We start from the raw sequence: 13781 nt of genomic DNA, 5'->3' as shown, positions 1-13781 counted from the left end.
GTAGATGAAGTAATTTACTGATCACTAATTACAGAAGACAATTTCTGGGAATTATTCCAGCGATGCTAAACAAGGATTAACCAATTGCCAGTACTGTTTAATCTCCAACCCTGCTTGAAAAAAGGGAAACAGGATTGCTCTCCTTGACCACAAAGATTGTTTGAAACAGAAGGTAATAGGTGCAGGGGTTAGGATAGGTCAAAATATTGATGGATTAATAAAAAAAGTGGCAAATTGCCAATGCCTAAAGGTAAAGTCAATGTGATGCTTCAATGAGGTGGTTACTTGATTATGATAACGATCCAAGCTTTGTTTAAATTACAACTCTATATGGAATCTTAAACACTTTTATACTTTTTTTTTTCTTTTACCTTACCAGAGAAGCAATATATTACAATTTTATCATACATATTCAAACAGAGTGAGGGTGGAGGGAAGTATGGAAGGAGAAATATGGAGATAAAGAGGGAGCTCAAATTGCGTAGGTTAAAAAAAAATCCTCATTGCTCCTGTAACAACCACCCTTGACTGGAAGACACCTTTGAAGAATTTAGGTTTCGTTTTATAGCTTTTAGTTTGAAAAGAACCAATTTAAAGTTAGTATTGGGATATTGGTGATGTATTGATCCTTTGGTATGTGGGAGCTTGGACGAATATTTTAATAATTAATACAAACTGATGAGCAGTTGTCACAGATGCATCAGGTGCCATGCCAAAGAGGAAGACAGTCATAGCCAAGAGGGCTTTGTCAGAGGTATTACCTGCTTGTATTGATCAGGTCTGGAATCCAAAACAACCAAGCAGGTGCGAAACTGCCCTCTTTCAACAGCTGCTCTCAATGTCATGTTTGTTTTAATGACTCCAAGTCATGTCCAGTTAATTGGCCAGTGAAAGTGATCTAAGTGGGATGGTCCAAAGTAGTGGCACATCTTCTATATTGAGGTCACTCAGATTAGTCTGTTTCTTGGAATTGAATGTTGATATGGAGAATTTTCAAGACATTCCCTGCTCATCCCCCCCCCCAAAAAAAAAGTAAGGTAAATGTATATGCATGGCCTATGTGTAATCGGAGAGTTCGGAGTACTGGTGAAAGCATGGTGTAACTGAATTTAAAAAGATATTTGATTTTAAGTAGAAATTTCTCCTTCAGTAATATTCCATAAAGAGTTGGCCTGTGCTCAGCCTTGAATTTCAAATTTGTCATATTTCTTTCATCTAGATACTCGAATAAATGGTATGAATTTATTGTTTGAATTTTGAGAGAAAATGAAAATGCTTTAACTACAACAAAGAGCATGTATTTTGTTTTATTTGGGAAGTTATTTTAAATCCTGGTTGCTGAGCAGAGCTTTTCTCAGACAAGCATTCAAAATATTTTTTTATTAACTATTTATATTTTCCTTTGCAGTGAAAATTTTGGCCTCATCATGCTGGTGACAAGCAAGTTAATAGTCAAAATCACCAAAGTTTACCTTCAGATTCACGACAATTCCTGTCTTACTTTTCTTACAAATCTTACCTAATCTGCCGTAATCCAAAGCGATGACACACAAATATATTATCCAAAAGTTTCTTCTCACTCATTCTACGATTTAGGTCCATCTTTTGCAATGATAATGTTTAAAGGAAGAGAGGATGTGGGGGGTTGGAGGGGAGAAAGCTTGAAGTTTGCCAGGATTTGGGCCATTAGATGTTCTACGATGCGTGGTATGTCCGGAGGCTAGGAGCCTGAGTAGTCTTTCCCTACCCTTAGGCGATTAGGGTTGATGGGCGAAGGCAAAGCTGCAACCTCCAGTCATTGACTTCTGGTGTTGTACAACCCGTTCCATATGCTGACTAGACCTTCTGGCTAGTCCTTTTGGCTGTTCATTCCTTTGTTTAGAAATGTGAAATCTGTATGTATGAATCACAATTACATATTCTCCAAGTGGCCACAGGCTTTTTAATTCAGAAATTTGTTTTGAGAATCACAAAGCTATAAAATAATAATTTGAATATTTAAAAAAATGACAGGACCCTGTATATATATATAATATATATTCTTATTTCAAAATGTGTTTACAAAAATGGTTATCTAATATATTTTAGAGTTTCTGAGAGTAGTACAGAAATAATGTCCTTAGTTATATTTCTTATCTTAATTCAATTGAAAATGATATCATATTTCTGCTGCAATATCTAGCAGTGCACATTTCTTTGAGAGAAGAACTCTGATAGAACTTTTTTAAACCTTAATTCACCCAATACACTGCAATGAAGTTCATTTTTTACCCGATCCTTAAAGCTTTGAACAAGTTAGAATATACACATAGGCCTATTGTTATGTAGGTTAGTTCAAACCCGGGGATCAGGTTGGATTTCCCATTACAATAAAAATAACTCTTAGGCTTGTTACTGATCCTCTTGTCTTAATTCTCACCAGGGAGATCCCTGTACTAACATTATCTTTATGAAAATTATTCTAAAAACAAAATCGGAGCAGCAGCAAAACCGGTATTGGAGTTGATTGATATACTAATTAATAGCATGGGAGAGAATCACAGGTAAGTGGCTGATTATTATCTTTCAACGTGGCCTGTCACATATCTTTCTTGAGAATAGAGACCTCGTTAGGGAATAGCAAACAACAATATCCATAGCCTCGGGGCCGTTCTTGTGGTGAAGATTGTGTAAGAGAGAGGTTATTGATGTGTCAAAGATGATACTTGCCAGGATCACAAAGGATGATCAACTTTGATTCGTGATTACATACACATAGGACTAGGTTATTGAATAATTAAGAAATGAAGAAAAGAATTTTGAAATTAGCATTTAGTCCTTTCTATTTAAATAGTTGACCTAGATCTTTACTGATTTCATATTCAAGAAATATTTGCGATTTTAAACTGCTTTGCATTTCGACTTTTCTCAAGACATTACAAATTGCTGTCTGTTGCTTTTGAACTCCAGAACCTTTGTTTCAAAGAAATGTGAATATATATGTCTTGAGGCAAGCAGCAGAAATGAAGGTTTATTTTTCCATTATTGTTTTGCTTTTTCATATAGGAGAATAAAACGCACATGACCATTAATAAAAAAATCTGAGACACATTCCACTCCTCCACAGTTTTCATTATAAAGCAGAATGATGAAGGAAATGACTATTAGGCAAGTAATCTTTAAAATCATATTGGAGATACAGTATGTTAGCAATAGTTATAATTCATCTTCCGTGCAAACATAAAGCAAATGAATTATGAAGAAAAAGAATACTAAGAAACTATCCCAATGGTCACATCACATGCTACTCCCGAGGATAATAATGGAGACTTTTATATGATCCATTTAATACCACAATTAGATGTGTTTCCTCTTTAATTGTTTTATAATAATTTATGATAATGATATGTGGCTCCCTCCATCAATAATGACCCAAATAGTCATCAGGTGGACTTGGAATTTAAGTAAAAAGACTAAATATTTTTTAATAATATTTTGCATAATGACTCACTTATGATTTATACTTTGCTTGGTTGTCAAATTGTTCATCATCAGATCTTGATATCCATTAATCATAGTTGGTTCATCATGTACTTGCCAACTAATATTTAGATCTGATTATTAATTTTGTCTTCCATTTTATGTTCAATTCATGAGAAACCATCATCAGAGTAAATTCTTTGTAAGTGGCAAACTAAACTAAATTTCTTTAGTCAATTTTGAAGTTGATTGTTCTTGATAGGGTTACAAGGAAAATGAAATTCAAATTTTGTACTTACAATCACAAAAGTTTTCTCATATCCTAAATCAAGTTCAAGTTTATTTTATGTACTCAATGTCAACAAGTACAAATTGAATACAAACATATGACATGGTATGAATGACTAAGAATAGTAAGTACCAATTTGAAGCTAAATCTTGTTAAAACTTGGCCCCTTGTCTAAATTTTTATAAGGAAAATTTATGAGGCTGTATCGTTCCAATCTTACTCTGGTTTCAGTTACATTTTAGATCATACAGCTTCATTAAAGAGTTCAAGTTTCCCAAATGCCTGCATGGCGATCCCTGAGTGAGTGACAAGCTTCTTGTTAGAGGTTTAACAGTTGATTAGAACCATCTTCATTGTCTGAGCTTGGCTAATAAATCTTGTGAGTTACGACTGATACTTAAGGGAAAGACAGTCAGTCCCAGGCCATTAGGTGCGTCTTCATTGACCTGATCCTTAAGAAAACTCTGCCATGTTCTGAATCAGATACCAAGAATAAAGTCGGAGATGAAGCAATTCTCTGAATTTGTGGGCTATATCCATGTACATTTCAAATTACAGCCCATCCCCAAACTTGATATCATTAAAAATCCTGCTCGCTTTGCAAAAAAATGCACCTTCTTAAAATTTCCAATGTTTGCTTATTATTGTTACTAGCGAACACATTAAAGTGAGCAAACATCTGACTTAACTTAATCCAGCTTCAGAAAAATAAAAATGTATGCTTCATATGAGTTTGGGCAAAGACTTGAGACCCTCCAAATCAAACTTGATTTCATGAACATGCATAGTGCCATTTGAGTTTACTGCTTTACACAATCCAGCTCTTTGAAGGACAAGTCCACCCCAACAAAAAGTTGATTTTAATAAACAGAAAAAAATCCAACAAGCATAACACTGAAAATTTCATCAAAATCGGATGTAAAATAAGAAAGTTATGACATTTTAAATTTTCGCTTAATTTCACAAAACATCGTGGTCGTTATGCAAATAAGGAGACCAATGACGTCATCTACTCACTATTTATTTTATTACATGAAATATGAAATATTCTATTTATCTCATTGTCAAGGGAAACAATGATTAATTCCTCCCTGAACATGTGTAATTAGCTTTGTTTAATAGTATATGGTTCAGTCAAGTTGGTCCTTATTGTCATATATGTAGAAAATGAAATATTGTATAATTCAAACAATAAAAAACAAAGAAATGGTGAGTGATGGACATCATTGACTGACCCATTTGCATGCCACTGAGTTGTGCATATCACTGTTTTGTGAAAAAGAAGCAAAACTTCCAAATGCCATAACTTTTTTATTTTACATCCGATTTTGATTAAATTTTCAGTGTTATGTTTGTTTGATTTTTCTCTATTTATTCAAATCAACATTTTTCTGGGGTGGACTTGACCTTTAAACCCCCATCTTACAAAGAAGCACCTGTAGATCTCAGGAAGCATCCTTTCTCCTGAGTCCCAAGATTCAGATGTTGGCTAGTCTTATGACAGTGCAGATTCACCTCCAGACTCGGTCATGCCACGAGATTGAGAGGTCTTTGGGAGAGGTGGGATAGGACTATCTAAGGAGACGTAGAAGGGAAATTCAATCAGACATAACTCACTGTGTGCAGGATACCTGTACTAATATCATTTCTCCTCATGCTTGAAATATGAGATCTCAACTCTGAAATATCAGTTGTTTGTTTGTTTTATACAACCCCCCCCCCACCCATGTTACTGAGTTGCCCCGAAAGCTATCCTGCACTCTACGTCAGAGTGCAGGATAGTGCATTTGGTATGACGTCAGAGTGCAGGATAGTGCATTTTGGATGCAATAGTGCAATTTGCTGAATATCATGTGATCTGATTTGGACCAATCAGATTACAGAACATTTTTGGGAGTTGTATAATATGCAATGTGCCTTCGTCAGAACTAAGAATATATTCATTGATAGGCAAAGGACAGAAAATTGAAGTTTCTATGAAAGTCTTTCTAATGTCAGTGAGACAAACCAGACAGAAAGTTAGGGCTAAAGGAAATTGGACATAATTATACTTACATGTATCACTGTAATTAATTATACAAGATTGACAATACTATGTGAACTTGTATAATGCAGATGAAGAAAACACAGTGGGATTATTATGGTTTAATGATCTCAACGATTTTCTAAATGATTCTCAAAGTTTATACAATCATGAAGAGTAAAGAGATTGAAAAAAGAGGAAAAATCTGTTTCGGACATGTAAAGTCAACAATACCATTCAGGCAAAAGGACTAACCTACATGTATGCCTATTGGAAAAAATTTGAATGGTATGATGGTATGTTCTTTTGACATGAATTAGCTTAAATTATTTTGAATCACAGAAGAAAGTTACTTTAAGTATCGTAGCCCTATATGTCAATGGCATTATGATTTTTGTTATCTCAATTGGTGACTCTGGCTATTTAAGGGTTAAAGCAAGATAGAGAGGGGTAGAGAGTCGTGGTGAGGGGGGGGGGGGTTAAGAAAAATGAGACAGAAGTCATAAGCAAAAGATTTAGAGCATGAATAGGAAATCTCTACAGCTATGCATCTTTAATTTTGCAGCGTCACTCAGACTGTGTTTTCCTCCATGGAAGTTCAGGATCAAGTATGTAGGGATTTTAGGTTTGGCAAAGAGTTATGTCTGCACTTTCATTTGGTTTGCCTACATTATTTCCCTGGACATAAAAATAGTTGTTTTTAAACCATTTAGCATTGATTTCTGGTCATGTCCATCCTGTGATTTAATACATAAGTTTTGATGCTGGCTGGCTGGATGTCTGCCTAAGACATACTGCTGGATCTAAATCATATGATTTTTAACTCAATTTGGTAGATATTGATAATCCTAATGTTTCAATGTGATATATTTTTTTTATTGAAAACATCCTTTCGAAATAGGAAGTACGAAAATACACGTTCAGAGTTACTTGCATACATGCTTTTAAAAATGTAATTTAGAACATATCTCTTTCTAGAGTATTTAAAAACCTTTTTTTAATGGTTTTATTAAAATATGCTGTGCAGTAGGTGCCACAGCACTTGGTACTATTATTTAATATAACATTTGAATATATTTCATAATCTGAACTGTGGATGTGATTGCAAATATTAAGACTGCCCCCATGAATTGATAAATGATTGAAAAATTGAAAAATCAAAATTGCAATAAAAAATATGCAATAAACAATGAGATGAAAACATGGATGTTTTTCTTCATTTTATTAAGAGGACAAGTGTTCTACGGATTTCTTGTTGTTTACAGCCTCTATATTCTCCTTGGAAGAGAATTTAGTATTAAATACAGGTCTTTTTAATGTCTTTTTTTCTTTGTAATTTTAGGATAGCTCCATTACATTCAATGAAATGAATTGCATTTGCTGATGTTCTCTTTATGTCTGTCGTTAATAATTATGCACCTTATCACAAAACACTCTTTCTTGAAATTGTCAACGATCAGAGGTGATTAGAAGATTTATGATTTAATGGCAAAAGCAATAAAATGCTGCTAAGCAAAAGATTAAGAACTGATGTAACAGAAGTAGTTTAGATAGCTTTTTAATTGATGGATATGGCATTTGAATTGGATATGTTGGCAGGGTTCTTATCAATGGGATGTTTTTTCTCGGTTTTCAGTTTGACCATTGCTAACAATTCCCCGGTTTGACCAAGAAGAGGATATGCATGATAAAAGAAAAGCATGAATGTTCCACTAGATACAATCTGTTAACTTTTGGCAAGCACCAATTTTGTGCTTTCATTTAACTGTGCTTGCTACAAAATATATATAGTTCTTGATATATTGAATGATTTTGCTCATGGTTTTCAGATTCAGCATTTAACAAAGTAAATTATGTCTTGGTTCTAGAAATTATTCAGATTTTGGCATTCTACTCTGAATGATTTGAAATTTGCCATGATGCCAAATGATACATGAACAGATCCTAACTTTTCATGTTGTTATCAATGGACCTACCATCTCTGGCAGTAGGTCCATAGTTATGCAAAGTGCTTTGCTTTCAGTTTTGTAGGAGAAAAAAGTTACCCACATATAATATGAATCCTATTAGTATTTTATAGAAACAATAATTATTAATATTGCATTAATTTGTTACTCTGTTGCCTCAGTACAATTTGTTCAAAGAAAATTTCTCCAACATATAGGAATGGTAAAAATCAAACTCCAGAAAAAAGGTCAGATAGTTATAATGTTTTTTTTTATTTTGTTCATTTTATTTTGAGTTATATCATTGATTAATTGATTTATTATTTATTCATTTATTTATTTTATTTATTTATTTATTTATTTATTTATTTATTTATTCATTCATTCATTCATTCATTCATTCATTTATTCATTCATTCATCCATCCATCCATCCATCCATCCATCCATTTATTTATTTATTGGCACTTGTATAAAGTTTGTATTAATGAGCTATACTTGCTTATGAATTACTTAGTAAAAAACAGATAGATAGGGCAGCTGAAACTCTGTGCTTCCGATTGTATTTTTCTGACCACATTTAACTTGAAGCTAAATCTCAATGACGGTAATGAGGTACAATGATGTAATGTCCCCCTAAGGGCATGTCTTACTCCTACACACAGCTGTGCAATGGGTGATATTTAGTAGCAAAGTAATTAATTGATCATTATCACTGAAGGAAGTCAGGGGCGGCTATAATGGCTCCTGTTGTACATTCCTTCTGAAAGATTCCTCACATTTGGCTTTTTATGCTTAGTATTTAAATATTTTCTTTGAATTTTTTCCACCTCATAATTCCGAAAGTGATAAAAGCCATATATTGTTGCGTGGATACCACATCTCAATTTTGTTATTAGTGTGTATTTTACTTTTGAAAAGGTGAGAATAAATTAATGAGCAGTAGTTCTTAATAGTGCTCACAAAGATGTTCTTCTCTTACTTCTGTTACTCCCCCATATTCGTGATAATACTAATTGAATATGGGCCTCAGCAGTCCCATTGCCTGATATTCACAGGGATTAAAAGTCAAGGGTGTTAAGATTAATTTGTATATGGAAGTATTATACTCAAGGAAATCTCATTCAAATGAAATTGATGAAATTGTTTGTGTGGTAATTGCACAAATGACCTTTTAGTTGTCACTTGTAAAGCACTATACACAGGAACCTGTACAGCATATTTTGTTTACAAATTTCAAGCTTTTAAAATAGAATTTTGAACACTATGCAAATTTATTAAAGTCTCTACAGTGCTATAAAATAGTAGCCTGGCATTATTGTAAAACCTTGTTTATACAATTGGAATGACAAGGTAATTACCTCAATAGAGCAAATTCAACTGATCTTTTTTGTATAAAATGTGTACCTAATACCCACTTGTATTTCTTTTAGCAAAATGTGACAATATCATTTGTAAAAAATTAATAATTATTTTTGTTTCATAGCTGTACCCCATTAATAATTAATATCCTTTTTTTATTCCGAGCCGTTTGATAAATTCACTTATCCATATGAGAACTTATTTTGATAGTTCCTCCCCCTGGGGGGTGGGGGGGGGGGCACTCACATACATTGGTGGTACGGTTACGTGCTGCATTGATGACCCCCTTTTTTCAGACCTCATTTTCAGTTCCCTAGATACTCCAAATGACGGTGCCATGCATGGCTAGCACTAAGACGCACAGCACTAGCGCTAGCACGCACCACCGAATACCTAGTATAGTACAGTACACACCGCCCAGTATATTTTTAGTTCCCAAGACCCCGTATTTTATCCTTGGCATCGGTTCCTTAGACCCCCATCTCTGGATTTCATGAGACACACCCTCATCAAAATATTATTCGAGTGCCCCCCCAATGGGGTTCCTCCATTAAAAAAAATATGTACTCAGCAGAAACTTTGGTGTTGACCGGTGTACATAGACGACCACACACCAGTCATTTTACTGTGGCGTTAAATTTGCACTTTCAGTTCAACACCCTTGAGTAGTATTTGAACACATTTGAGGGCTACTTAACGTTCTTTTGTGTTATGTTCAATCTCTAGGGTGTAATTCTAAAACCTTTGCTGTGGTCTTCTAGATACACCAACTGGTGTCAGTTTTAACACCCAACAAACTTCTCGAGGGGTCAAACACCAAGTCCAGTTTGTCTATGTTAATACAGACGTATTTACAAAATTAACTACATTTAAAATGACTTCAGTACACTTTACAAACATTAAGTAGTGGAGCTTGTGTGCTGCAGTCTACAAGCATGGCCTAATTTCAAAAGTGGATTTGATGACTTAAAGAGACTATACCCGCCTTCCTCTTAGGGATTGCCATCTAGATCGACTCTTATTTGGTTGCTACTTAATTACCATGGCAACTTAATCCAATCAGTAGACCCATCCTATAGCTAAATTTACACAGTGGTGGATGAGTGTAAATCCATGAAATTGAGATAATGTTGGCAGTGTTTTGATTTGTCATGTTTCAAAGAGGAATTTAAGATAGGAGACTTGGAAGACATTTTTGAAGGCTTTTTCGAGTACCCATCCAGGAAGAAGCTCTTTCGAATGAATTATAAAAGAGTGTAAGAGGAAATATGGTGGATTTGAATTTTTTCCCCTGTTTTATCTCCCCAGACATGAGTCAGTGATTTTAAAGTCAGTTCAGTATAAAAACCTACCTTCTCAGAATGATTAACATGGGGATGGAGAAGAAGACTTTCAAGCAGGGGCCATATTACTTTCTCATTTTTTAAAGATGGCATAAAAACATATTTATGTGGTTAATAATGTTAGCAGAATTTGATATTGAACTATGAGATAGAAAAGCCTAGTCAAAGCCCCCACAAAGTGTATCTCATCGTGTATAATGCTACTGCTGATGAACTGTGCATAAGGCAAACTTCCATATGAATATTCACCTATAAAGTCAAAGCAATTTTCTAGACCAAATTTATGTAAAATGTGTGTTATATTTTCATACCTCTTTTATAAAGTCAAATGAAAGTTAAAATGATATCTGTGGTCCAAAAAGATTTGATTTGGCAAAGTTTACCTGTATGGTATTTTAACATCGTTTCATTGCGGAATGTCTTGAATGAAAACTAACTGTATTTCTGGCTCTCAGACTAATTGTGTATCTGGTGTGCACAAATTAATTTCCATTAGCTAATCTTGGTTTGGTCCTGGGAGAGGAATGATTTGAGTTGAAAGACCTCAACTGACCCGTTTTCTTTCCTTACCAGCCGGTGAGCTTACGTGGGTTTTCAGGTAGCAGTGCTGATTGATGGGTCTGTATATAATGCCTCAAGTTCATACTCTTTTTTTTTATGATTGTAAACTAAGAGGTTCATTACCAATACATTTTAAGAGTAATTCAATACCAAATCACCAATTTGATATCAAATTATTTTCGTTGCCGTTTTTTGGTTGAAAGGAACAGAAAATACCAAGAGGCAAGGATACATGTATCGAGAAACTTCAATTTTAAATAACTGGTATTCTGGGATTTCTGGTGCATATTTCTATTTGGCTGTTGACCAATAGGTTCATTACCATTGTATTGTTAAAATTCAATATCAAACTACCAATACTGAATTTTATTTTTCGGTTAAGTGTTGCAATTTGAAAAATAGAGAATATACCAGTTGAATTATGAATAACTGGGATTCTGACATAGTTTTGTAGAATATATCAGAAAAGTGTTCATTTTAAATTTCACTAATTAACATAAAACTGGAGGGTATATTTGGGGTAAAAGGATAAATAGTAAAGGGTTATTCATTGTTCTGGAGTTATAATTGTATTTTTACAAATATAACAGAAGCTGTTTATTTATAATATTTACTAATTATAGTTATTAATTGATCAAAGTACAGGTTACCATTGCTCTAAGATATCTGGCCATTACTTATTATTCCAATCTTTATTTTCCATTTTTAAATTTTATTCGTAACAGTGGCAGTAAAAGTGGAACAAAAGTCAGGATTCAGGATCACGTCATTCCTAAACCTTTTCTGCAGTATTATTTCTTCAGGTAGTCCTCAACTGAAACTCTTCCATGAATATTAATAAAAAACTACAGATATTGCTAAATTGTCTACATGTTTTCTGCATTTTCTTTGTTTTTGTATTGTTTCATGAGAACCCTGGAGAATAAATTTGATCTTGTCTTCAACTTTTCCTCAGGGTGTTTCAAATTCTTGCGGAACATGGTGTTCCGACAGTGAAAAAACAAATGTCATGACAGATATTTGAGTACCTTGGTTGTTTGTTTGATCTTGATATTGATTGAGAATATGATATCAGTGCAATTGTAAAAAAATCATTTGAAATGTATGGGATGTGTTTAGTTTCTGGTTTTGATGTGGATATTCCTGAGGGATTACCTCATGCGCAACAGACAAAGTTATCAATGTCCTGCATCGGAAAATGGCCGCCAGTTATCGCGCTATTAGTCATGAGTCCCTCATTCATGAATTTCAATGATAACTTGAATATTATTAAATATTGATATGTGGAGGGGAAACGCACAAGAATAAACGGGAGATGCCTAGGGTTTGGCAAGACGATCCGACCCCCCTCAAAGTTACGTGAGTGACGAGAGGAAGAAGTAAGTGAAAACTAAATATTATCATCACAGCGAGGTGCTTGGGTGTGACTTCCAAAACATTGACGTATCACTACAGGGCACGTGAAAAAAATATGGACTGACCCCCAGAACTCGGTATTAACGTAGCAGTGAGATTGCTTCCAGGAGCGCTTTCTTGTAAGAGAAGAGAGAGGAAATGTGATGAAGTGGGTGAACGTAGGTTGCTGGTCGTAGCTTGTGACGTTAGTCGCAAAATTGTTCTTTCCTGCCAGAATAGTAGCAGCCATTTCCTGTTGTTCCCTCAAGGGAGTGGAGCAGTCCGCAGCAGGGAGCTCTGTGATTGGTGGATAGTGGGAAAGCTTTCCACCAATCAGTGTAGAGGAGAAGAACTTTAGCTCACACAACTTTATTTGATGAAGGGATCAGCTCAGAATTTTTCGGTAAAGGAAGGCTGGTATAGATGATTTTGTAATGGTTTATTTTGGGGTCTATTACGTGTATTTCGGGGAATTAACAAAATAATCCAAAGAGAATTATGAAATAAACAATGAGAAGATACATACGAAGGGAGTATATTCATTAATCTTCGTAAAGAGAACATATCTTTACAAGTATTGTTTGTTTTGCAAAGAAAGGCAATCAAGTAATTGGAAAAAGAAAGATTCTAACAGATTTACCAAATTTTTGTTTTTCTTTTATTTGTTAGAATATATCATGATAAAAATATTTAAAAATAGACAAATCAAGATCATGTATTGGAAGATTACAGCTTTGGTTTTGTTCATTTTATATAAGTCATTATAAAACTTGGATTTGGAAAGTTCTACAAAACTAGAATTCTGTCAATTTTAGTTTGATAGTAACATAGATTTTTAAGATTTAAAGTAGATCACAAGAAAAGAAATTGCTCAAATTGATTCCATGCTTCATTTCAGCAGTATACTGAGCATCGTGAGAATCATTTCTTTAAATGTTCATTTCTCTTTTTTTTTTGGGGGGGGGGGTGTTTTATTAGGGCTTTCAAAGTGAAAAAATATGAAAAGGTACAAAATCCTGTAGCAACTGCACAAGATGCATGTTTATCATTTATTCTTTTTGGTTGGAGTTGGTACTGGTGAGAGTTTCAATCTAGATTGAATATCCCTCACTACATGTATCTGCTACATGTATATTAGCACCATCACCTAGGACATGATGTCATGATTAAAGAATGTGATCAGTGTTACCTGTTTTCTAACCTTTCAATAAACTTTGGCCCTACCAGTTTCACAGTATGTACCTGTATATCATGGCAAAGAAAGAATAAGATATTGCATCTGAAGAAGGTCGAGAGTGATTATCCCAGCAGCAGTGATCGAGAGCAATCAGTCTACGGGGAGTGTTTGGGGTAGATAATCAGAGGTAGACCTGGGATTATGAGGGGTGCAACAGCAGCAACGTG

This window comes from Lytechinus pictus, chromosome 4 (assembly GCF_037042905.1).
Source record: "Lytechinus pictus isolate F3 Inbred chromosome 4, Lp3.0, whole genome shotgun sequence".
Classification (NCBI taxonomy): Eukaryota; Metazoa; Echinodermata; class Echinoidea; order Temnopleuroida; family Toxopneustidae; genus Lytechinus; species Lytechinus pictus.
This window is presented reverse-complemented; position numbering follows the sequence as displayed.